The 27,594-nt window shown below is 46.7% G+C and overlaps 1 protein-coding gene across 1 annotated transcript in view; it reads right to left on the minus strand.

The window, feature by feature from the left end:
- The window catches only part of ATP1A3 (ATPase Na+/K+ transporting subunit alpha 3), a 316,872-nt gene that overhangs the window by 178,777 nt on the left and 110,501 nt on the right, over positions 1-27,594 (minus strand). The window lies entirely within an intron of this gene.

The following is a 27,594-nucleotide window of genomic DNA, read 5'->3' on the forward strand; positions in this document are numbered from 1 at the left end:
TGTTGGGTTATGTTGGGGTTATATCATGTTGTGTTGACTTGAGCTGGATTGTTTTATGTTGTGTTTGTTTATGTTCACCCTATAAAATATTCCTTTTGCGACTTATCCAGCCTAGTAATATGACAACACACCAGTGATCTTGTGATAGGAATCTTGTGCCCAGTGCACGACAGAACTACAAATGACAAGCTTTTTCTTTCTGGCACTAATGAGTGGGGTTGAAATATCGAGCTATTCAATGCCCGGTGTCCATAGGACCGAGGACAGTCTTCTCTAAGTCTTTGACACAGGTGGCTCAGCGGTTCTTATGTCATTGGACCTCTCAGCAGCTCTTATGTTATTGGACCTTTTCAGCAGCTCTTATGTTATTGGACCTCTCAGTGGTTCTTATGTTATTTGACCTCTCAGCAGCTCTTATGTTATGCGACCTCTCAGCAGCTCTTATGTTATTCGACCTCTCAGCAGCTCTTATGTTATTGGACCTTTTCAGCAGCTCTTATGTTATTGGACCTCTCAGTGGTTCTTATGTTATTGGATCTCTCAGCAGCTCTTATGTTCTTGGACCTCTCAGCAGCTCTTATGTTATTGGACCTCTCAGTGGTTCTTATGTTATTGGATCTCTCAGCAGCTCTTATGTTATTTGACCTCTCAGCAGCTCTTATGTTATTTGACCTCTCAGCAGCTCTTATGTTATTTGACCTCTCAGCAGCTCTTATGTTATTGGACCTCTCAGCAGCTCTTATGTTATTGGACCTCTCAGTTGTTCTGATGTTATTTGACCTCTCAGCAGCTCCTATGTTCTTGGACCTCTCAGCAGCTCTTATGTTATTGGACCTCTCAGTGGTTCTTATGTTATTGGATCTCTCAGCAGCTCTTATGTTATTTGACCTCTCAGCAGCTCTTATGTTATTTGACCTCTCAGCAGCTTTTATGTTATTTGACCTCTCAGCAGCTCTTATGTTATTGGACCTCTCAGCAGCTCTTATGTTATTGGACATCTCAGTGGTTCTTATGTTATTGGATCTCTCAGCAGCTCTTATGTTATTGGACATCTCAGCAGCTCTTATGTTATTTGACCTCTCAGCAGCTCTTATGTTATTGGACCTCTCAGCTACTCTTATGTTATTGGACCTCTCAGTGGTTCTTATGTTATTGAACCTCTCAGTGGTTCTTATGTTATTGGATGTCTCAGCAGATATTATGTTGTTGGACCTCTCAGCAGATCTTATGTTATTTGACCTCCCAGCAGCTCTTATGTTATTGGACCTCTCAACAGCTCTTATGTTATTGGACCTCTCAATGGTTCTTATGTTATTGAACCTCTCAGGGGTTTTATGTTATTGAACCTCCCGGTCGTTCTTATGTTATTGGATTCTCAGCAGCTCTTCTGGTATTGGACCTCTCAGCAGATCTTATGTTATTTGACCTCTCAGTGGTTCTTATGTTATTTGACATCTCAGCAGCTCTTATGTTATTTGCCCTCTCAGCAGCTCTTATGTTATTGCACCTCTGATTGGTTCTTATGTTATTTGACCTCTCAGCGGCTCTTATGTTATTGGATCTCTCAGAAGCTCTTATGTTATTGGACCTCTCAGTTGTTCTTATGTTATTGGATCTCTCAGCAGCTCTTATGTTATTTGACCTCTCAGCAGCACTTATGTTATTTGACCTCTCAGCAGCTCTTATGTTATTGGACCTCTCAGCAGCTCTTATGGTATTTGACCTCTCAGAGGTTCTTATGTTATTGAACCTCTCAGTGGTTCTTATGTTATTGAACCTCTCAGTGGTTCTTATATTATTGGATTCTCAGCAGCTCTCAGGGTATTGGACCTCTCAGCAGATCTTATGTTATTTTACCTCTCAGTGGGTTTTATGTTATTTGACCTCTCAGCAGCTCTTATGTTATATGCCCTCTCAGCAGCTCTTATGTTATTGTACCTCTCAGTGGTTCTTATGTTATTTGAGCTCTCAGCGGCTCTTATGTTATTTGACCTCTCAGCAGCTCTTATGTTATTGGACCTCTCAGCGGTTCTTATGTTATTGGACCTCTCAACGGTTCTTATGTTATTGGATCTCTCAGCAGCTCTTATGTTATTTGACCTCTCAGTGGTTTTTATGTTCTTTGACCTCTCAGCAGCTCTTATGTTATTTGACCTCTCAGTGGTTCTTATGTTCTTGGATCTCTCAGCAGCTCTTATGTTATTGGACCTCACAGCAGCTCTTATGGGATTGGACCTCTCAGCAGCTCTTATGTTATTGGACCTCTAAGCAGCTCTTATGTTATTGGACCTCCCAGCGGCTCTAAAGTTATTGGAACTTTCAACGGCTCCTATGTTATTGGATCTCTCAGCAGCTCTTATGGTATTAGACCTTTCAACGGCTCCTATGTTATTGGACCTCTCAGCGGCTCTTATTTTATTAGATCTCTCAGCAGCTCCTATGTTATTGGATCTCTCAGCAGCTCTTATTTTATTAGATCTCTCAGCTGCTCTTATTTTATGGAACCTTTCAGCATTCTTGTTATTGGACCTCTTAGTGGCTCTTATGTTATTGGACCTTTCCTTGGCTCTTATGCTATTGGACCTTTCAGCTGCTCTTATGTTATTGTACATCTAAGCTGCTCTTATGTTATTTGACCTCTCAAGGGCTCTTATGTTATTGGATCTCTCAGCAGCTCCTATGTTATTGGACCTTTCAACGGCTCCTATGTTATTGGATCTCTCAACTGCTCTTATGTTATTGGACCTCACAGCAGCTCTTATGTTATTGGACCTCTCAGTGGTTTTTATTTTTTTGGACCTCTCAGAAGCTGTTATGTTAGTGGATCTCTCAGTGGCTCTTATGTTTTTGGACCTCTCAGCAGCTCTAATGTTATTGTATCTCTCACCAGCTGTTATGTTATTAGTAATATTGGGCCTCTCATCAGCTCTTATATTATTGGAACTCTCAGCAGCTATTATGTCTTTTGACCTCTAGCCAAACGGGTAAACGGGTTTTAGACCCATTTGCGCACGCTAAAAACCTTGGGCCTATGTACAACACCCATTTTGCGAGTCGCTAATCAATTAATCAAAAAAGGTTTTGCGAGACGCTATTAGGAAGGGGCGTCCCATTCCTAATAGCGACTCATGAGCCAAGTATGAATGTTTTGCGACTGCATTTAAAAGCAGTCCATGGAGGTCTGCTGAGCCCAGCAGGCCACCATCCCTGGGAATGCTGGCATTCCCAATGGGGTCGCAAAATGCGAGTGTTTCATTAATATTATTGAGCCTCACATTTTGTGAGCCCCCATTTGGAATCACAATCGGTGTCTCTGACGTTATTGTACATAGTAAATTTGCGACTCGCAATTTCCGACTCGCAATTGTGCGCAAATTGCGAGGCACAATTTACTATGGTCGTACATCTGGCCCCTGATGAGTAACGGGGAAGGTGGGTTATAAACGCCATCAGACCGCCTGCCATGGAGTAGACACTTATACACACCGAGATATCCCAAACCCTGACTTATGCTTGTGGTCACCATTCTGTGTTTTGATTTGTTGTTACTCCCCTTTTCCAGCTCAGTTAATTCCCGAGGTGGCGTCAGTGAGTAAACACCATAGTTTTCATTTCCAACACATTTCTAAGGCTCTTACATTTCTGCATTTATACCTAAACATTTAAATCAGAACTTGCGTTTGAATGCTTGGAGTTCTGCTGGTTTGTGTGTTGTTCTGCTGGCTGGAAGTATTTTATTTTATTGTTGTAGGAGAGCGATGTTGTGATGAGTTGAGTTGAGTATCAATCAATCGACTTTTATTCGACTTACAAGGAAAGTCACACAAGTGTACATACTCAAAACAATCAGTCTTAAAATGTTAACTGTATCAAATCGAAGCATAAAATACATACAAACAACAATTACATTGGCACGTTAGATGTGTACAAGAACTAAACTTCAGCACAGAAACCTGCAACAAAATACAGAAGTAGAGCATAGATGCCTGCGATGTGGGCGATTTGCGCTATATAAATACATGTACATTTACATTTACAAAACAGGACCCCCTATAAGAAATATGAAACAAAAAAGCACAGTTTGGGATTAACTAAGAGTTGCAGATATAAACAAAACGGTCTAATTTGCATAAATCCCTGTGCAACTTGAATGGATCTTAAAAATGTGTGTGGCAGGTCAGAGAGTTTTGGACAGAGCAAAACTGGATGCATGGATGTGCAAATAAAGGCGTTGCACAGCTAGAAGAGGGTAAGGTGGAATGCCATAACCAAACCTTTGGAAATAACAACCAGGGCACAAGTCGGGGGTACATGCGGGTGGACGGGGTCCACCCCTTATTTTCACAGGGTGAACGCCGTCCACCCTGCCAAGAAATTAGCCCCACTAAATAATGTACTTAACTCGCCCCAGTGTAATTTCCAAATGCGATGCAGCGTGCACAACTAAATTTGTTTTATTTATTTGTTTGTGTACTTACATCTGTGGGGCCATATTCCGGAGCTTAGTACCCCCCACCTTGCCCCTCCCCCGCCCCACGTCAGAGCCTGGCAGCACTCCCACCACGGTCTGCTCATGGTTGAAATAATTCTAAGTACCACTAAAGTCAAAGTCAAAAACTTTATTCGGAGACATGTAAATCATGTCCATAAAAGTACATACATAAAATACATGTTGAAAGAAAATACACTTTACAATCGCAATCCGCAAAAAAATACAGTATGATACATATAACGAATCAAATAACACACTTTAAAAAGTTACCAATCGATAAATTATTTTAAAAATTATTGTTTTTTTTTTTTTTTTTTTTTAAATTCATGCTTTTCCTAGAACTAATTGCCTTGAGTAAATAACTAGCCGTATAAAAACAGATGTCAGGGTGATGCAAATTAAAAAGTAATTTCATTGCCGCTTTGATGGTTCTTGCTCCAAATTTAATAAATAATGGTTTTAAAAAGAATTTACGGTATTCACTATACAGGTTACATATAAGTAGAAAGTGCTCTGTGCTTTGTTCTGAAATGTTGTCGCACCGACATGGACCTGTAGGGCGTATCTTAATCTCAGGGAATGCAACCAATAGGTGGACCGTACCCATCCTCATCCTGGTAAGAACAAACCGGTGTTGTCCTTTAGTTACCTGGAAGAGGTAAGGGTATAGGCCCACAAATTCGTTCAATTGGTTGTAACGTATACAGGTGGAAAGTTTGAGATCATCCGTGGCTCGTCTTTCTGCACAGTGATTTAAAAAGATTGATTTCAGACTCTCTTTAGAAAGATCCGAAGCAGAACAGTGATCTAATGTAACGTTTAACCCAAACACATTAGAAAAGGATTCAATTGTGTATTTAATCCATGGGATTTTGAGAAAATAGTCTAGACGTAAACAATCCTCAATGATAGCCCTATTAAATGAGGTTTCGTCTTTCATCCAGACCGAACGCCATAGTATCAGAGGTCTCAACAGTAATAGGTCATTTAGATGATGTAGTCCTAGTTCTTTGTGGACCAAACTATTAGCAGTGGATGTCGGGAGACACAATAATTTTTTCAGAAATTTATTCTCTTCTACCTGTAAAGGTTCTACCCTGGATACCCCCCATACCCCTGCTCCGTAGAGGGCAGCCGAAAGACACCTAGCTTCAAAGATCTTAAGCATTTCTTTGGGCCTTCTACTACCTAATTTACTTGCAAAAGCAAATATTCCATTGGCGCTCCTGATCATTTTGTCGCGCACCACCTTATGCTCGACATCCCAGCGACCATTTTTGGAAAAGGTAACCCCCAGGTAGCAGAAATTTTCCACACACTGCACCACTTGGCCATCAATAAGATACCTATAGGGTTTTTTAGTTTTAACATTTCTAGCTCCACACTCCATCACATATGTCTTGCTCTTGTTAATGACCAGCTTTCTTTTTTCAATAAAGGCCACAAAGTTGTCCATCAAAAGCTGTAGACCCCGAGGAGTCCTAGAAAGCAACACAGCGTCGTCCGCATAGAGTAACACGGGGATGGTACTTGTGTTTACTCTAGGGGCGTCCGCTGGTGCCTTCTTGAGGATCGAGTCTACTTCATTAATAAACAGAGTGAAAAGCAGGGGTGCCAAAACACACCCTTGTCTGATACCTCTCCTGACCCTGAATTTGTCTGTACATTCGCCCGAAGGCCCGTACCGAACACTCGAGCTAAGCCTCTCGTACAAACGGGCCAGAAAGTATATAATTTCCCTAGGTGCTCCCATTTCTAGCAAGGTAGTCCATAGTATGGCGTGATCCACCAGGTCAAAAGCGCTGCTCAGATCAGCGAAACAGAGGTAGAGTGAACCATTTTTTGCTCGGGTGTATTTCCCTATCAGGAGTTCCAGGTTTAAACATTGTTCAATGCAACCTCTTCCTTTCCTGAACCCATATTGGCAGTCTGTCATTATCTGATTAGTCTCTGCCCACTCTTCTATTCGGACGAGGAGTACACGGCTCATAATCTTGACGGACGAATCCAGCAATGATATTGGCCGGTAGTTTTTAACGTTTCCTCGGTCCCCTTTCTTGTGAATTGGAACTATTATTGATTCAGACCAGGTACACGGGATAGTATAGCGAACAGCAGCATTAAAAACTTTGACTAGTACTGGCCCCCAAGTCTCAGGTGCGGATTTATACACATCAACTGGAACACCATCGGGTCCCTGGGCCTTTCCGCCCTTACTAGCCCTGATACTACTTAGAACCTCCTGTAAGGTGATATCTAGGCTAAGTACTGGCCAGGAGCAACTTATCGGCAACATTACCGTGTTGGGATTAAAAATACCGGAGAAATGCTGTACCCATGATTCCTTACCTACGTTTGAGGTTAACACGGGGAATTTATCATCTTTTAAAAAGGGGCTGTTTACTACTGTCCAAAAAAGAGTACAATTTTTCGATACAGCCGCTAGATCAAATCTCTCCCAAGCTTCCTCTCGTAGTTCAGCTTTCCTTTGCTTAAGAGCTAAGTTATAGTCAGATCTGAGCTTAGCTACAGCCGTTTTGTCTCTAGGTTTGGTGGATAATGCCTTTTTTAATGTCTTCAGGGCCACAGTACATGCATTATTGAACCATCCCCTGGCTTTATTGTTAATATTTCCAGCAGCCCTAGTAAACTTACCACTAATAAAAACATTGATTTTAGTTAAGTGAATAATACAGGCCTCCATATTTGACTTCTCATCAATAATTGATGTAATGTCATTTAAGCAGCATGAGATAATGCAATTAGAAGTTACTTCAGCTTTATCCCCTGCCCACCTTATTCTAAATCCGTTCGGCCTATGTACATCAATGTTTGTGATAGGGCTACTATCTGGAATTATGCAAACTTTCCAAAACCTAGTTTCAATAACAAGACAGTTATGATCACTAACCATATAGTCTACAACCTTGACATCAGAGCTAAAATGAGCTAGTTCGGAAGACATACAAATAAAATCAATTACAGTGTTCGCCCCCCTCCCTACAAAAGTTGGCAAGCTATCACTCTTCCCATCCTGCTCAATCTCTAGGACCTCCATATCATAGGCGAGTAGGAAGGAGTTCAAGGTTTCTCCATATGTATTGTGTGGGAAATGTGTAGCTGGCTCTCCAACACGGTTCAAAGTGCCACACAACTTTTGATTAGAGAGAGGGCAAACAGAAATGTTAAAATCTCCAACATATATGATCTCAAAAACTGTATTAGAAGCTTTCATCAATTGTTTGATTGCGATGTCTAATTCTAAAATAACCATTAACCATGTGTCTGCTAGCATCAAAAACATTATTATACATATTAATCAGTAGAATGTTTTTGTCTGCCTCATCAGCTAACCACAGTAGTTGGGAATTATTGCCCACGGTGATATGCTCCTTCACCCTAATTCGCATTTTCACAGAAATCAGAATTAGCAAACCACCTTTGGCCCTCCCTGAGGTAGTTGCCACTGCTGGTAGCTCATATGCTACAAAACCATCAAGGCCCTTAAAGTTTAGACACCAGGTCTCTTGTAGACATAAGATATCAAATGTTCTGATTAGTTCTAGCCACCCTAATACTTCAAATTTAGAAGCTAATCCTGCTATGTTCCAACTAGCAATATGGCAAGATGTTGATGCCCCCTCTAAGATATTGCAAGATGTACCCACAGACTTAAGCAGTGTACTACCTATAGTATTTGGGGACTGATTTAGGTCTACTCCTGCGGACGCTTCGGCAATTTCGTGTCTGACCTCTTGTCAATCGCAGTTATTAAGACCAGACAGGGCATCAAACCTGTTATGTAATAGCAGGCTTGGTACTAGGGGAGGAGCCCAGCGGTTATGCATATTCAAGTTGTTATCCCATCCTAATGCTGGCGTTTTTGGTAGGGTTACATTTTGCTGTTCCCCATAAAAGAATTTTAATGTTAGGGGAACCACCGTACCTCTTCTACGCTGAGGCGGAAGAATATGTGTTAGGACATTTGGGAGTACTTCTGGGTGTGCAAATGTCACCGCCACACAATCCCCTTTAAATCTTTTGGGGCGATTCCCAATCCAGGGAACGCGTTTAACTGCTTTAATATCGTGCGCCAGTTGCTGTAACCCTCCAGGTGCTAACCTCATATTACCTGAGAGCCAATGGAGGGCCTTACTAGTCAGAGAGCTAGATGACTCGGTAATGCCGTCGTCCAAAAGGGGAACATTAGCTACCACCAGTACAACAGGTGAGGCTTCCTCAATAAACTGCAGTGGGTCTGTACCGTGAACTTGTGCTTGTGGTAAATTTACTATCAACGGACGCCCTTCTGCTGTTGTTACGTGTTGATTATCTTTTGGGGCCGGTATATGGACTTGATTAGTCAGCACACCAGATGTCCCTTCTCCAACTCGGTTAACCCCTTCGGTACTATTTCTTGTTGTTAATAAGGTATTAAGACTGCCTATTTCCTCCGTCAACTTTGTTTGCACACCTCCAAGTCTTTTTACTTCAGCCTGCAATTTATCGATTTTAGAGATCAGAGGTTTTACAATTTCATTAAGTTTACCCTCTACAACCTCAAGCAGTTTACTCAACATTTCATCATCTCCTCTGTTTCTTAAAGTCCCTTCCCCTACAGCCTTTTGGGGAGCTCTCGAGGAGCCTGGGGATAATGTTCTTTTCCTTTTCACTCTTGGCCTTGGACCGCCCTGTTTCCGCTGATTCTTCACACAGGTGCGCACAGGCCGGGGTGTGTGCTCAATTGGTGGTACATCGTCCACCACAGGGCCAGTTACAGTTTCTGGGTCTGAATCTATAACATTGTCAGAGTCTACATCCAGAATAACAGGGGATGGTAACATGGTCAATGGCTGGCTACCAGACTCAATAATAGGTGATGCATTTGATGAAACCCTAGTTTCCACCAACACGAAAGGGCTATCGTCAGTTGACAGAGGTAAAGTAGGGCTTAACCTGCGCAAATCTGGTGACTGGCTTAGCCCAAGTGATTCCCTCCTTTGTTCATTTATTTTCTTTACTGTTTGCACAACATAGTTATCCATGGTGTTTGCGGGCAGAGCAGCAGGTTTCTTTTTGGACATCGTCTGTATATAACGCAGTTAGCAGACAACACAGGGACGACAACAGAGTCTTACTTGTAGGAGCGTCTCTGATGGAACAGGGGGTCGGGCCCTGCCCCTGCCTCTTCCTGCCGATGAGGGCCGTAGAGGGCCCGCCCTTTGCCCGGGCTTCGCCCCGGGCGTCCCGCTCGCGTCCCGCGAAGCTGGTCCTGCGGCGCTTATGTGCGCCTCCTCTGGCGCCCTCGCGGTGTCACTAACGCGCGCCGCCGCGTAGGCTGCCGGGATTCGTAGTCCCGGAGCGGCGGCACGAGCAAACTGCAGGTAAGGTGACTCTCGGCGGTGGCGGCGTGGGCTGAGACTCCTGGCAAGCTGTGGAGTGTAGCGGCGTCTCTCAGGTAAGTTAATGCGTGTCCCAGAGCTCCGCCGGTCCTGCGGCGCTTATGTGCGCCTCCCCTGGCGCCCTCGCGGTGTCACTAACGCGCGCCGCCGCGTAGGCTGCCGGGATTCGTAGTCCCGGAGCGGCGGCGCGAGCAAACTACAGGTAAGGTGACTCTCGGCGGTGGCGGCGTGGGCTGAGACTCCTGGCAAGCTGTGGAGTGTAGCGGCGTCTCTCAGGTAAGTTAATGCGTGTCCCAGAGCTCCGCCGGTCCTGCGGCGCTTATGTGCGCCTCCCCTGGCGCCCTCGCGGTGTCACTAACGCGCGCCGCCGCGTAGGCTGCCGGGATTCGTAGTCCCGGAGCGGCAGCGCGAGCAAACTGCAGGTAAGGTGACTCTCGGCGGTGGCGGCGTGGGCTGAGACTCCTGGCAAGCTGTGGAGTGTAGCGGCGTCTCTCAGGTAAGTTAATGCGTGTCCCAGAGCTCCGCCGGTCCTGCGGCGCTTATGTGCGCCTCCCCTGGCGCCCTCGCGGTGTCACTAACGCGCGCCGCCGCGTAGGCTGCCGGGATTCGTAGTCCCGGAGCGGCGGCGCGAGCAAACTGCAGGTAAGGTGACTCTCGGCGGTGGCGGCGTGGGCTGAGACTCCTGGCAAGCTGTGGAGTGTAGCGGCGTCTCTCAGGTAAGTTAATGCAAGTACCACTATTTTTTCTTGCATAGCGCTTCTCATCCCAAAGCAGAGTCGGAGCACATCACATGTACATATGAAAGTCTTGGCTTGTGATGCCACTTTCTATGATGTCAATTCCTGTGATGCCACATGTTATGTCATGCGCCGTGAAGTCACACGCTATGATGTCACTTGCATACTTCCTAACTAGGTTAGTCCCCCCCACTTCTTTTTTTAGGACTTGTGCCCTGATAACTGATGAACAATATTCAGTCTCAGGTATGTCAAGAGGTGCCAGTAGAAGCTGAACCTATCCAGGGAACGGTAGGGTCCATTCCTGAAACTGATGGAACCAGGACGCAGACGCGGAAGGACTGTTGTGCTAAAGCAGAGATCTCCCCCTCGGGCGCCACTCTGCGTAAAGGCCTGCTTCATCCAGGGCTAGGATCTTTTTTACAATAAACCAAACCCAGTTCCTCCTGGACAACTTCCGCAGGGGGGCTCTGGCTTACAGCCAGAAGATTTCTCAGAAACCTGTTTTCAATTTCCTGGATGGGATTGTTAGTGTGACCCCAGACTTCACACCCCAAAATGGCCATTAGAATTCAGTTAGCCTTGTGAACCTCTAGGATAAGTTTAGGGGGCTTGTGTCCCATTCGACTAACAAAATCGTGCACGCCAGAGATGGATCTTAGAAAGTTCTTCCCATGTTTCCTAATCAACAGGGTCCACCTAAATTCAAAAGAAGACCCAGCACAGTAAAATTATCCACCCTGGTTAAAAGTTCACCCTGTGCATAAAGGTTACAGAATTTCGTTATTTTTTTTGGGCCAGCTTTCATAAAAAATGATTTTTTAAAATTGGTTGAAAATGTCCAAATTGCTCATAAAAATGATAAAATAATCTAAAAGACGTTGCAGGCTCTTAGCTGTGCAGGCAATTAAAGCTGCATCGTCTGCATAAAGAACGAACAGAATTAATTGTCTGCCCACCCTGGGAACATCTGCCTCGATATTAATTAAAATCTCCTCAAACCAATTATATATATTATAAATAAGAAAGAAGCGCGGGTACACCCCTGCCAAACTCCCCTTTTAATTCAAACGTCGGGGTGCATTCACCATTTGGGCCGAACCTGAAACCCCTCCCCCCCCTTAAGTCCTTGTGAAGATTTCTCATGAAGGTGCCCAGAGCTTGGCCCACCCCATGGAGCCCAGCCCAGACCAGAGTTCTCCATGTTGACGTTATCAAAGGCTGAGATGAGGTCCATAAATGCCAAGTGACTCCCCCCTTTCACCTGAGTATATTTGGAGATCAGTAGATGGAGGTTAAGGTTTTGATCAACAGTACCCCTGCAGGACCTAAACTAGGCATGGGCGGCAAATTCCGTTCCACCCGCGGAATTTGGGTAATTTTGCGTACTGCGGAGAACGCAAAATTGCCCAAAATTCTGCGTTCCGCATCATCGCGAAATTTTTTGCTAGTTTGCATTCTCAAAAAACATGTTCGAGAGATATTTCCCCCCGAGCACGCAAACAGCGATTGCGAACAGTAAAAAAGCATTGCAAACAAGCAATTCCGCATGTTCACGGAATTTTTGCGTGTTCGCAGAGATTTTTTACAGTATCGCGGAGAGTTGAATAACGGGATTACGCAAATTCCGCCCACCCCTAACCTAAACCCGTATTGGACGTCAGAGAGCATGGACTTCTCGTCCGTCCATGAGATGATGGGTCTCTCAAGAGTACCCTCTCACAATAATCTTGACCTCTCCATAGATTAAAGAGAGGGGTCTATAGCAGTCCGGGTCAGCTAAGTCCCCTTTTTTGAATATTGGAATAATGACAGAGCGCTTCCATGCAGCTGGAAGGGCCCTCTAGTTGCAGCGCTGAAATGGTGGGAGTTAACTGGGTCCCATAGGTCTTCCAGTGATTTCAGGAGGTCTCCTGGGACCCCATGAGCCCCTGTGGTCCTACCCAAGGGCAGGAAGTGGATAGCGTTGGTTACCTCCACCCACTCGACCATGGACAGAACAGTCGGAGGAGGGAGGGTGGGCAAGAGTGAGGGCTCGGTCTCTTCCAGGTCCTCCAAGACCTGTGAAGTGTTTCGCCCAGGCCTGAGCGGGAACTGTAGCCACCTGATCCGACAGCTTGATGTCTCATAAGAAGGGGTGGTTCACAATGACCCAAAATGTGGCACTATCATTCAGAGAACTCGCTGCCACCAGGTGGCCCCGTACCTCTTTATTCAACTCCAGCTTCCGCTTTTTGAAGGCATTTTTGAAAACTACTCTAGTATGTCTGATGGTGATGCTGTCCCGGGGTGTAAATTTTAATGTTGCCACTAGCTCTCTTTTGGCCCTTGCACAGCGAGTATCAAACCAACTGCACGGTTTGGGGGGACCCCTGAACACTATTTGGTCAATGCAGTATTAATATATTCACTTATGTGGTCAAACACTATAGAATAGAATAGAATATTTTATTGTACAGTTAATTAAAACTCACAATATTAAAAACTTCCATTAATAAAAAACATTTAAGTCTTATTTTACATTTATGTTATAATAATAAGAAAAAGAAGGTATTTTACATTCGATAAAATCATAAAAGTCTCAATAATATTATCGGTATAGTCCTTTTCTAAGTTTGTATAGTGATTGTGCCTCAGTATGCCAAAGCGTAGTTGTGACTTTGCAAGTGACTTAGCGGACTGTCCTTTCTTAGATTGAAATGCTGTTGCTTGCTGTACTTCAAATGAACTGTGTGGCTAGCTCATGAGTCTTCTGGCCACTATATCAAAATACTTTGTTAGTCTGCAATTTAGCTGTATCTCTTCAGGTGTAAAGCACAGCATCACAGTCTGCCTGCAACTTTTTATGCGCTTTTGGTTCCATAATACTCGGAGTAAGGAGCGCCTTATGTCCATCAGGTTTGGGCAGATGCAGGTTATGTGTATTAGGGTCCTCTTTCCCTGTTCTGCAGAGACGGCAAAGGTGTTCTTCTGCTCTCCTTTTCCAAGGTGCCAGGTAGGGTAGTATTGGTAGGATGCCGAAGCGCAGATTTAAAAATGTGTTTTCTGTCATCAGCGTGAGACCCGTTTTCAGGTATTCCTGCGGCCTAAGAGCTTTGTAATCTTTCAGCACTGTCCATCCATGAGCCCTCTTGGCCAGAATTTGTTTGTCTTCTATGAATTATATAATTTTGGTTACTTTTGCTACCACTTTTTTGAAGCTTTTGTTGTCTGTGGATGACTCCCAGAGGTTTGTCAATCCCAGGTACTCCAGTGATTCTAGTAGATACTTCCTGGCGGGTGAGTTCTCTTGGGTAGACAGTTCGGTCCAAAGGGGGGCGTTTAAAGATCCTTGCTCAGCGCCTCTGATTTTGCACCAGCTTTTTATGTAGGCACCTCTTCTCTCCACCGTTTGTCTCTGGAGACCAAATTCGAGGTGGGTTTGGGCAGGGGAGACGTAGTTCGGCAGATGGAAGATTGCCCTGTATGCTCTACTGATTACTTTGGCTAGAGCCGTTGCGTCTTTCCCTTGCATGGGTTCGCTGCCGTATGAGAGCATTGGCTGTAAACATGATCTAATCACCTGTAAAAAGGGATCCAGTGACCGGTCGGGGAGAACTTTATTCAGAGGCTTCATTGAGAGGTAGAATGTTGTGCCCTTCCAACGGATAGTCTCCAGTTGGGATTTAAACAAACCTCTGCTGTCTAAACGTACACCTAGGTAAACACTATAAGAATCTGGGGGACTGTAGGGGCGTCCCCGGGGGCAAATATGGAAGTCCGCCTGGCATGCGTGAACCATAAGGGTGTTAAATTCCTCAGGGGTGACATTCTCCCATTGTACCCTACTGCCCTGATCCCTGGGCTTGGTAAGGGCTAATGGAGGTCGGCGAGTCCTGGCTTCTTTTCCCCCTGGAAAAAAATGGCAGAAAGATGATTATGGTCGCTGTGAAGGCTCCAGACCGGTGCAAAGCTTAGCAAGGAAGGGAGAAGCCCAGTTGCAACAAAAGTATAGTCCATAGTAGAGCCAGCACATGGTCTTTAAAAGTGGGTATGACAGTTGGTTGATCCAAAGCATGTTTAGAGAGGAGGTTGAATAAATTAAATTGGGAAATCAGATCGCTTAATATATCCCCGTGGGCTTGAGCTTCACGTGGACCTGAGGTTCCCCGGATGCGTCTGAGTCCTCTATAGGTTACAGGTGACACTCCTTACAAGGGTGTAGGTTAAAGTCGCACAAAAGGAATAGGGCCACGGACCGACTTGAGTGGGTAAGAAAAAGGAACCAAGGAGGTTGACCACCTCAGGAAATGTGTCTATTTTCTCCTTCCCACAGGTGGGGTTATAGATGTTAATACAAAGGATTGATGGAGGAAGGTTAGAAGGCAGAAAAACTCCCAAGAAAGGGAGACGAGGAGAGGATTAGAGATGAATTAGGTGTCAAGTTTAGCTTTACAAAAGTGGCCGGACCCCCACTCGCTCGCCCACTTTGGCAGGGCGAAGCATTGCTGGTAAAATATACAAGCCGTCTAAGGATAAGTCCCCAGTAGAGTCCCAGGTCCCCTGTAAGATAATAATGTCAAAATCTGGGAAGAAAACTATCAAATCGGGGTCCCCCAGTTTACCCCGGGCGCCCGCTGTGTCACAGCTCAGGATACCTAAGTGCTCTGAGGATGGGGAAACGTTGGGTAGACATGGGTTAGGATCATGTGTAACCAGTCAGTCCAGGGCATTTAACCCCGTCAGTGCCTCAAAGCGGTTGTACAGACAGACTGGGGTGCAGCACTCTGGACAAACTTGGGGTAACTAGCGGCAGTGGGGTGGTAAAATCTCCCTCTGAAACCATCTCCTGCACACTTGGGCTTGTAAAAAAACAGAGGCAGAACAGAGATAGCGCTAGCGGGGTGGGGGGGGGTGGCATGGACATAACATTTCCTAAAATAGCACCCGCCCTGAAGGAATTAGTAAAGTTTGCGATAATACAGTCCCCATCCATAAACTTTGGAGACTTCCCAATCCAGCCGGTTCTACTAGCCATGATGGTTCCATCGTGTAAACACTGGCTATTTATACTGTAAGCCTTTAGGGCTGAGAGTGTACCCCTTTATTTTTGAGTTGGGTTTATGATTCAGGTTCATAAGAGGGGCACGTTCGTGAGGTCAATCACATAGGGGTGCTGGCTGGGGGAAGCTGAGTGACCGCCTGACTGTGTATAGATCCATGGAGTGGTCTATTCGTCAGGCGGCTATACTTGCTCTGGGTTCCAGGGGCTGAGGAGATTTGGCTAGGCTGGATGTTAAGATGAGACCTTGGACCCTCGAAGTTCTTCCTGCGTACTGGGTCCTGAGTTGGGGGAGCGGATGAGGACAGGTCGGCATGCCTCTGGGTCCCTGGCTCTGTCCAAACCCCATTGTGGAAAGGAAAAATAAGACACAAACTGGGTACTAGTGACTACAGGAAGGATACAGAAAACCCAAATGCGATGCAGTGCACGCAACGAAATTTGTTTTATTTATTCATATGTTTACTTACCTGTAATGCTCCGTAATCCATAGATTACTACCCCCCACCCTGCCCCTCCCACCTCCCCAGGTCAAGCCCAGCAGCTACTCCCACCACCGACCGCTACTGGGGGGGCACAGTGTTATTAGAAGAATGGTCTAGGTGATTTGTAGAAGGAGTGGGGACCCCCAAGACCTGCTGGGATTGAATCAATTGTTCATCTATGCTTAAGATGTCTTCAGATAGTGCCCCTACCGCATTCGAAAGAAATTAGAGAAGAGAATTACCTGTCTTGTGATGCTTCTCCTTCGTGTTTTCTGACTACCCCTTCCTTTTTCCCATGTTGCTAAAATCAAGGGTCTATGGTTGATAGACCAAAGAAAGAGCTGAATAAGGTAAACATCAGGCTAAAGTTAGGGGAAACATACACGTGAGAAACCACAAAAACCCTGACTGGGCACAACATACGGTTAAGGGGCAAACATTCTACAAATGGGAAGGCAGAAGAGGCGGCATATACATCAAGTTTGGTGTATAAAAAAGTGACCTAATGCCAGTGCTTAATTTGAGTCGATAGTTTCCGGTGCTCGACACCAGCACTTAATTGTCAACTCCGGCACTTATGACATCCAGCCACAGGGTGGCACTGTTTGTCTAACTTTGTAATGAATACAACAACAGTTGTTTAATAACTCGATATACATTAAAACTACTAATAACTGCCACCTGATGCATTTAAGAATAGTTTGGGTGGCAGGTAGAAGTCATTTTTAATGTACAAAAAGTCTGATATTTCATTGGTAGCGCTGACATTGGCAATGGGAGGGCAAACTGCAGTGGTCTCCTGACAGCGGCTGTGACGCTCATTTCCTTAAATGATGAAGTCTTGCCTACTGCCACCCACGCCACCAGCCTCTGCCTGGCCACGCCCCCTCTCTGCTCACAGCCACAGTCTCCAATCTGACACTGAGAGCAGAGAGCCTGTTAGCACTGGTATGCAGAGACCCACGCGGACAGGGGAGGGCGTGTGGCACAGGCGCAGTGCTGCCCCTTCTCTCTCCTCCCTCATCTTGTGAAAGAAGGAGGGTTAGAGCGGCAATGGTAATTACGTCACTATGTTATGTTATGTTAAGGTGTCTTATATAGCGCAAACAGCTGCCCAAGCAAAAGGGCGTCCAGGCGCTGAGAGAAAAGACTGACACAACACAAGGCAACACCAGCTAGTTAGTGGGGAAGAGAAAAGTCTTGATAGCCTTTCTAAATTCAAGATAGTTATTAAGGCCCCGAATCTGTACAGGAAGTGTGTTCCATAGCATGGCAGCTCTGAAGCAAAAAGAGCAGCCTCCAGCCCAGACTCTACGGATCCGAGGAACCACCACCAAGTGCTGTCCCTCTGACCGAGGGGGTGTGATGGAACATAGGATGAAGGAAGATTGGCCAGAATAGGCGGAGAGGCAGATTTCAAAACCTTAAAGGAGGGGCATAAAGCATTAAACTCAATGCGCCTGGCCACCGAAAGCCAATGGAGTTGGCGGATGGCCCTGGACACAGAGCAGAACTTCCGCAAACCTAGGAGGGTTCTGGCTGCTGCATTTTGTATCCTTTGCAGCCTCTGAACCTCTGCTTTATTAGACCCTAAGTAAAGGGAACAGGCATAATCAAGTCTGGACAAGACCATGGCTTGAATGATGTGGTGACGTGTATAGGCATCGAAGAAGCCCATCAATGGCCTGAGCCCCCATAGTAGTCCAAAACAGATCCCTGCTATTTTTTTGGTTTGGGCTCGGTAGTTTAAAGATGAGTCCAACCAAACCCCTAGGTTCTTTAATTCTTGCTTAGGGAAAGGGGCCGTGCCCAGACTTGCTGGCCACTAAAGGTCACTCCACAGACCATGGTCTCTGCCTACCACCAATACCTTCGACTTGCTGGAATTCAGTTGGAGGCAGTTAGCGGTCATCCACTCGGCCACTGCCGCAAGATCGCCCTGAAACTTAAAGGCATCTTGCTCGGTGTTATTGGAGAGTGCCACCACTAACTGAGTGTCGTCAGCATAGAAGACCATGGTCACGCCCCTACTCAAGGCTACAGCAGCCAAAGGTTGAACATAAACATTAAAGAGTAGGAGACTGAGAGAAGAACCCTGTGTCACCCCTTGTCTGATACAGTATTCACTGGACACAAACGGGGGGGCTGAAACTGAGAAAGACCTCTCATGAAGGAATGAAGCGAGCCACTCCAGTTCCTGACCTGTAATTCCTACCTGTGCCAAGCGTCTCAACAGAATGTCATGCGATACTGTATCAAACGCGGCGCTTAAGTCCAACAGGATCAGAGCCGATGTTTGCCCCGCGTCCACGGCCGACCAGAGATGTTCTGTCACAGCCAGGAGAGCCGACTCCGTGCTATGACCTGACCTAAAACCATTCTGGGAGGGGTCCAGTATATTGTTGAGAGTAAGAAAGTCTGACAAGAGGGAGTTCACATTCGCCTCTGTGATCTTAGCTGCCCAAGGAAGCAAAGAAATGGGCCGATAACTTTCAGGTTTAGTTGGATCGAGGGCAAGCTTTTTAAGCAGCAGAATTACTTTGGCCTGTTTCCAGACCCTAGGCACCGTAGCCGTACTCGGAGACTTATTGATCAGCTCACATGTCTGATGACCCAAACGAGGCGGCAGGCCATAGAGCAAGCAGATGCTTCCCCTGGTGACCAGACAGGGGGTCACCAGTTTGGTTACTCGCTGTTGTTATGTTGTTACACAGAATACACAGATTTTTATTTTCTTTGCGGAAATTACAAGCAATGCCAACAAAATTGCAAATTTTCAAGTTCAAGTTTTTTTATTTTTTGTTATGGAACTCCGTGGAGCTCCACATAAAACTAAAAATCAACAAGATGATAGTCAAGAGTCTATGTTGATATAAAATAAACACAGAAAATATTCATATCCAATAAGGCATCTCTGCAAGTCCTAAACGAAATCCAACAATATAAAAATCTTCAGATTAAAACATGGCAATATAATATACAATATAAAATAAATTGCACATTATTGTGCACAATGCTGGTCAGACATTTTGTGCTCCATTTCATACCTGGCCCGCGTCCACTTCGGGTGCCAGGAAGTAGTTAGTGCAGAACAGCATGTGGCGTAAACACCAGCCGTTTGCGCTCTGGTCAGTCACATTATTGTCGCGCTCCCCGGACAGGATGTTTACCTAAATTAAATGTCAATTACACGGCCTGGCATGATGGCGTAATCTCAGGCTTTTCGCGTAACAAACATGATGCAAAAATGGCCGGCGTTATTCGCGATTCCATTGGCATCCGCACATTTCACCGCGGCCTCGTTTCCACCCTGTGGTTCACGGCAGAGGCTTGCCATGGAGGCCATGCATAAAGGAGAGATGTGGTCACACTTTGTAATGAGAAATACCATGTTTCATTTCTATTAGTCCACATTTCACATTACATAAAGCATTAACAAAGAGAAGCTCCCCCATGGCTCCGTCGAAGGGAAGGATGCGGTGGGGGCAGCGGAGCGCAAACCCATCAGCAATAAGAGACATGAACATGGCCCCCTGGGGGTTTATAAATCGACAAGTTCTTTCCATTTTATTGGAAACCAGTTTTACTTCGCCCTCAGCGTCCCCATGGGGACGCAACCACAGCCCAGGGTCACTCACAGTCTATTACCTCATTCTGTATTTCCAGGGGGGGGGTTCAAGTAGTGGGTAATATTAGCGCAGCAGCCCCCTCGGTGGTGATGGGGCTCCAGGGGCCCCATTTGGCACTGTAAGGGGGCTGGCCCCTGGCCTGAGAGCTCCTAACTAGGTGGGTGGGGTTTCCTTGTACTTTGCAGCAGTGCTTGAAATGGAAAAAAAAGAAGTGCATGTACTCTCTGCTAAAGTACCTGCTTGTTTCTGAGAAGTGCCGGTACTCTCCAAATAAAAGTATTGCATTTCTCTTGAGAAGGGCCGGTACTCTCCAATTAAAAGTATTGCATTTCTCTTGAGAAGTTCCGGTACTCTCTAATTAAAAGTATTGCATTTCTCTTGAGAAGTGCTGGTACTCTCCAATTAAAAGTATAGCATTTCTCTTGAGAAGTGCCGGTACTCTCCAATTAAAAGTATAGCATTTCTCTTGAGAAGTGCCTTCACTCTCCAATTAAAAGTATTGGATTTCTCTTGAGAAGTGCTGGTACCCTTCCTCTGAAAATAAAAAAGTGCTGGTACTCCACACCGTACAGTACTGGCCCATTTAAAAGCATTGCTTTGCAGTGGGGCCCTTAAGTTTCGGTATGCCACTGTCTTCAAGAGTGTGTGTGGGTTGGAAAACCCCCTCAAAAATATATATTTTCAGACGGCAAACATATCCCTGGTCTCGTATTTGCAGGGGGACTGTTCACCTGTCTTGGGATGAGGGGGCTGCCTGGTGGTGCCTGGGACATGGTGGTCCCTGCCATCTTCCCCCACAGAGAGCGGTCTCTGCCGTGCCTCAGCACGCTGGGCACCACGCCCAGGTACTGACACCTTGTGGGCTCTGAGGGTGCCTGAAGACACATCGCATCTTGTAAAGAACTAGGGGCATATTACCAAGCAATAGGGATGATTATCGCTATTGCTTGGTTAGAGACAAAAATTTACAGCTGAGCTGCGGTGATTTTTATCGCAGATAAACCTTAGTATTACCAAGGTTTATAGCAAGTGCGATAAAAATCGGCCGCAATGCATGAATATCGCTGAAAGGTCAGCGATATTCATGCATTACCGAGCTAATGCTCTTAGCCATGTTATCCACCTCCCATTGGATAACATGGCTAAGAACTGCTCAGGGCAGGTGTTAGCTTTTGGAGATATTTGCGCTTAGCGCGAATATCTCCAAAAGTTGGTAATAGGAGATAGCGATGTTAGCGACTGTTTCCAGTCGCTAACGTCTTGGCACGCCCACTTTGCATGTCATTAGTGATAAATATCACTGACATGCAAAGTGGGGCCCAAGATGGTCGCTATCTCCTACTAGCTGTCGCTAACTGGTGTTAGCGACAGCTAGGTAATAGGGAGATCATTTTATCTCCGCTTTCTTGGCATTTAAAGCCAAATAAGCAGAGATAAACCCCCTTGATAATATGCCCCTTAGAAGTGTAGAACGTGCAACACTTGTGACTTCCTGGAAGTCCCGAACAAGAGCTTGAGGATTCCTCTCTGGCGAGTACAAGCTCTCCTGCCTTTGAAGTCACTGATTTTATCCAGAGGGTGCCATCAACCACTAAACACACAATATTCGCCTCTGGCGTTTCACCAGCAGACCCACCAGCAGCAACTGTCCAACTGGGACTGCTAGACTGCCAGGGGACTTAAATGTTTTGCCCAAAACCAGACACTTTTCAAAATATGAACTGATGACCATCCAGTTACCAAGAGGCACATGAAAAAAATAAACTGCGACCGACCACTTTGAAGCTACTGGCCTTTAATTTCAACTGATATGAAATGCAAAATGAACTGTAATATTCTCTCTGCCTTGACACAGCCTTCAAGGGAGAGAGCTGGGTTACCTGGAAGGACCCCCCTCCTTTTATGAAACAACCATGGAGCTCAGGAGACAATCTGTCAACTAATGTCACACAAACACGGTCCATGTCCATCCCGAGTACAGGGCTCAGGGCTCTGGGATGCTCTTAAACCATCCCTGAGAGGACCGCCAGGCTGCCCTGCTCTTCAAAAAGCACTTTAAAACCAACTGCTCAAACAAGCTTGTCGAAAAAAGTAAAAAAAGATCATAGCCAGGGGACCCTGCCTGAGTACATGAAAATGTTAACGTTTAACATCTAAACATGTTTTAACTGAAGTTTAAAAAGCTGGTATTTCAGGAGAAAAGATGTGAATTTTTCTGTAGAATAATCAAGCTGTTGTTTAGGGAATTGAGCACATGTTGCCAAAAAGATAAGGCTTGTATTTGATAAAAAAATATATGTATTTTCCAAAAATAAATAGCAGATGTTTAGGGTTAAAATGACGGTGTAAGTGCTGTCTGCAACCCTAATCTGTAAGATTAGTGTGACCACTCTGCTGGACGAGTCTGTAATACTCTGTAACCTGAGCGAACGCACTGCTGAGCCTATAAGCTAGATGTCTGTGTTTGTATTTCTCGCCCTTGGTTTTCCACAAAGATTCTCAGTCGCAAAATCTGATTGAGAATCTACTTGGGATGGTAGGAAAGGAGGCGGGTTGTGAAGGCAGCTCTATGCCAAGGTGCATGATGGGCCATGTGCACTTTGTGAACGATTTGTGTCACCTGTAGCTCTATAGAAAATATGTTAAAAATGCACCATTTAGCAAATCTCTCTTAGGATGTGTGAAACATCCTTATCGAGCGCATTGCCTGGAGGCGCTTACCTCTTTGGGAGTTATCCTGAGCTGGAAACGGACCTCGCCGCACCCGCTTCGCGGGTGCCGCTTTGCCGCCACACCAGAGGGGCTGGACTTGTAGTCACTGCTGGTAGTGGAACTGAGCAGGACCTGGGCTGAGGGCTGCAGCAGGGCTGCGAGCGTAGCAGGGACTCCATTTCCCAGGAGTCCCTGCGAGACCGAGTGACACCTTCCGGTCCGCTCTCCCTGTTGGCCCGCCCACCGCCCACTGGAGGGCTTTTTAAACTCTCGTCTCCCCTGCTTCATCGGGACGCCACATCCTTATCGAGCGCATTGCCTGGAGGCGCTTACCTCTTTGGGAGTTATCTTGAGCTGGAAACGGACCTCGCTGCACCCGCTTCGCGGGTGCCGCTTCGCCGCCACACCAGAGGGGCTGGACTTGTAGTCATTGCTGGGAGTGGAACTGAGCAGGACCTGGGCTGAGGGCTGCAGCAGGGCTGCGAGCGTAGCAGGGACTCCATTTCCAAGGAGTCCCTGCGAGACCGAGTGACACCTTCCGGTCCGCTCTCCCTGTTGGCCCGCCCACCGCCCACTGGAGGGCTTTTTAAACTCTCGTCTCCCCTGCTTCATCGGGACGCCACATCCTTATCGAGCGCATTGCCTGGAGGCGCTTACCTCTTTGGGAGTTATCCTGAGCTGGAAACGGACCTCGCCGCACCCGCTTCGCGGGTGCCGCTTCGCCGCCACACCAGAGGGGCTGGACTTGTAGTCATTGCTGGGAGTGGAACTGAGCAGGACCTGGGCTGAGGGCTGCAGCAGGGCTGCGAGCGTAGCAGGGACTCCATTTCCCAGGAGTCCCTGCAAGACCGAGTGACACCTTCCGGTCCGCTCTCCCTGTTGGCCCGCCCACCGCCCACTGGAGGGCTTTTTAAACTCTCGTCTCCCCTGCTTCATCGGGACGCCACATCCTTATCGAGCGCATTGCCTGGAGGCGCTTACCTCTTTGGGAGTTATCCTGAGCTGGAAACGGACCTCGCCGCCACACCAGAGGGGCTGGACTTGTAGTCATTGCTGGGAGTGGAACTGAGCAGGACCTGGGCTGAGGGCTGCAGCAGGGCTGCGAGCGTAGCAGGGACTCCATTTCCCAGGAGTCCCTGCGAGACCGAGTGACACCTTCCGGTCCGCTCTCCCTGTTGGCCCGCCCACCGCCCACTGGAGGGCTTTTTAAACTCTCGTCTCCCCTGCTTCATCGGGACGCCACATCCTTATCGAGCGCATTGCCTGGAGGCGCTTACCTCTTTGGGAGTTATCCTGAGCTGGAAACGGACCTCGCCTCACCCGCTTTGCGGGTGCCGCTTCGCGGGTGCCGCTTCGCCGCCACACCAGAGGGGCTGGACTTGTAGTCATTGCTGGGAGTGGAACTGAGCAAGGCCTGGGCTGAGGGCTGCAGCAGGGCTGCGAGCGTAGCAGGGACTCCATTTCCCAGGAGTCCCTGCGAGACCGAGTGACACCTTCCGGTCCGCTCTCCCTGTTGGCCCGCCCACCGGCCAGAACGCCCATTATATCAAGGATCTGTTTTCCCGCAGCGCGGGATGCAGCTCGGGGCAAAGACCGGGCTAAGAGCGGGCCGTTTGAGGCCGTTCGAGGTCTAAGAGGTCTGGGCTGGGCCATTCCCCTTGGTTGGTTTGTTGATTATCGTGATATGTCACTATGTGTACACGGGGTAGTCGCAGCAAAACTGCCAAGGGACTTAATAAGCCCAATGGAACCCTAGATGATTTCCTCACAAAGACCAACCTGGCCATTGATGTGGAAATCAGTAAAATGCAACATAGGGTTTCCTTAGAATTAGAAGCTGCGCTAAAACTTTCCCTCAACTTAGCTTCCTCCAAGAAATCATCCTTAGGTAACCTTGCCTTAGCTCTAACCCCTGAGCGTACATCAGGCCCCCGTCCATTGTTAACGCTGGCAGATATCCACCATGCTCCAACCACATCCCTACCTGAGCCCATTCTGAATCCAACATTACCATGTTTAAAGCCCTTGGAGGAGCCCGTACCCTTCACCCCCGTGGACGGTATAGGCTTCCCCTCCAAACCCGACTTGCCTAACCCTGCAGTAAATGCTAAAAAAGTTGCCATACAAAAGAGGAAATGCCTTGCCAGATCTACTTATGCTCGCAAAAAGGCAAAAATTGCGAGATCCCAGTTTTTTAATAGTAGACGACTATTGGGCACACATGGGGTAGGTGAAGAAACATCTAAAACCAACATCGCCACACTGGGCAAGGATAACAACACTGATCCATGCAGTGTTGTGCTAGATCCCACTACAGTAACCCCTCCAGATAAGATCAAGGAAGGGTCAATAGAGGGTGGGTTGAGTGTGTTGGAGGGGGATAGGAGGGGGGATGAAGAATTTCTTAAAACTGTTTGGGACACATTAAAACAGCTACTTACCCCCCTGGAACTTAGACTTTCCCGAATAGAAAACAACCTACTAGAAATGGATAAGACTATAGTCACATTGGCTAGCTTTAGTCTTAAACAAATGGAAGCTAGGTTTTCCCAGGGTGAGGGTTGTACCCCTCAGGCTCAGGAGTCAGAACCCCCGGCCTCGCCCCCCCAAGACCTAAACCCATACCCAAACCCCGTACCAAAGTCGGTAACCCCGCTGCTACTAATCCAAGACCTACCGCCCCCAGCGCCCGTCCCCCCCAGAGTGTAGCACCATCAAAACCAAGGCCCCAAGCTGTCTCACACCAGCCTAATCAGTCGGCAACCAAGAAATTACTCCCTCACCAACCCAGTCGACCAAATTTTCGCGGTGGGTATATTGATTTGCCACCTGAGGCTAGGCCTTATGTCATAGTATTAGCTGGCGTGCCCGCCCTTGGCCCGCAAACCCAAGAGAACCATTGGTCCTTAAAAAACAAGGTCATCTACTGGCTTAATACAAATAGACAGCTCCCTAATCATCAAAGAAGTCGGGTATTAATGGTGCGCAGAGTACCATGGGTTGGTCCTACACGCAAGTCCATTGCTGGCGATTGTATAGTAGTGTCATTCGCTGACCCCCATACAGCTCAGCATCTCTGTTCATGGGTCTCACGTGATGATGACCCCTCTATTGTTGTTAGACCCCTCACCTTTTTCTATCCTCCTCGACAACAGCTTGAGATGGAGGGGTCCTGGTCAACAGTTCAAAAACCTAGACAGAAAGGATGCAGGGATGGTTGGCAAAACCAAAACAACTGGTGGCAAGGGGCTCCTACTACTAACATGTTTGGTTGTTTGGATGAGGTTGACTGACTTGGGGGGATTGATGCCTCAATATACTTTATGGAACCAATTCCCCCTCAGGCGATTTCCCCATACACCTCGCCAGTATCCTGTATGGATTGTTCAACCCCACGTTTAGGTCCTAGCACAACTCTGGATCATGTTAACACTCCTACTTTGACCGGGTCAGGGGCTCTGGGTCTATCAGAGACTATTCCTCTCAGCAGCTCGGTAAATGCAATCAAGGTGGCCTCGTGGAATATAGCAGGATTGAGGGGTCGCCTGGATAACGACAACTCGGTAGACTTCATTGTCACATATGACATCGTCGTTTTTCAGGAAACCTGGTCAATCGTTCCCCTATTTAGGGCAGGCTACCTGAATTACTACAAACCAGCTATACAGGGCCCCAGGGGTAGGGCTTCGGGAGGTCTTACTGTATGGATTAGAAACTCCCTGGGTTTCCGTGTTAAGGAAACCCTGGTGGAGAATGCTGACCTCCTTTGTATTTCCCTGAGTAAGGACAATTGCAAGGACATCGTTTTAATTAACATCTACGCCCAAGGTTGTCAGGGTGGGAGGAAGCAACCTATTCTTAATGACCTCGAACATCTCCTGAACAAGCACAAAGGAGATCATCTTGTCTTAGTGGCAGGTGATCTGAATTGCTCATTCGAACCCATCCTTAGTCTGGCTGAAGATGTGGGGATTGATGAAGATACTGCCTGGAATATCCCCCCGTTAGCTATATCCAAGGGTGTCAGGGGAACGGAGGCTGCCCTCCACTGGCTGGGACTCTGCCTGGAGTGGGGGCTTCGGGCAGTGAATGGCCGTACTCCGTCGGACAAGCTAGGGAAATCAACCTTTGACAATGGGATTAGTGCAAGTCGCATTGACTATATATTGGTCAATATAGAATCCTGGTCACATGTAATGGATATGGTAGTAGAGACCAGGCCAGAGAGTGATCATAACCCTCTCTCTTTGGGGCTTAGGGTTCCTGGACTGGGTGTTCCCCAAATAGAAACAGCCTGAATAACACCTGATTTAATCCTGTGTGATAATAGAAGACGGGTCAAATGGACTAGGGTCATAGCTGACCCAGAGCTTATTTGTCAAATAGAGGAGTTGGTCCTAGACACAAGGAACAGGATGACTGTATTATCCCACTATGGCGGAGCAGATTCCACTACTATTGATCTTCATGAGAAATGTTTTGCGGCTCTCAAGAATCTTCTTACTAGGCCATCTAAAAATCAGAAAGTCAACCCACATAAAAGATGGTACAATAAGAACTGCAGAGAAGCCCACAGCAAACTAATAGCAGCTGTTAAAACCAGGATAACCCCTGATATCAGGAAAGCTAGGCAGTTTTATAAACACACCCTTTGGGCAGCTAAGAGGGACTGGGACGATTCTCACTGGTTAGATCTCCTTAAAGCCTGTGAGTCGTCTAACCAAGTAAAATTCTGGGAGATAGTTAGATGGGGCAGGGACTCGGATTCCCAAATCCCCGTAAATCATGTTTCCGCTCTGGATTGGGTGGAATTTTTCTCTGCCCAATTTAAAGATACAAACGCTGAACAGGAACTGGCAACCGAGCCTGCAGTGGGGATAATACCAATATCTCATGGGGATAGGCTCGCTTTTTGCACCTCAGACACGGTACATGCCTTAGGTTCTGTCCAGTCTGGTAAAGCCCCAGGTTTAGATGCCATACCAGCGGACCTTTTTAAATTGAACCTTGATTTATGGGTTCCATACATTACAACACTAGCAAATTCTATTGCAGCAGGGGCTAGGGTACCCAATCCTGGAAAGGTGCTGAGATAC

The sequence above is a fragment of the Lissotriton vulgaris genome, chromosome 7 (genome assembly GCF_964263255.1).
Source record: "Lissotriton vulgaris chromosome 7, aLisVul1.2, whole genome shotgun sequence".
NCBI lineage: Eukaryota > Metazoa > Chordata > Amphibia > Caudata > Salamandridae > Lissotriton > Lissotriton vulgaris.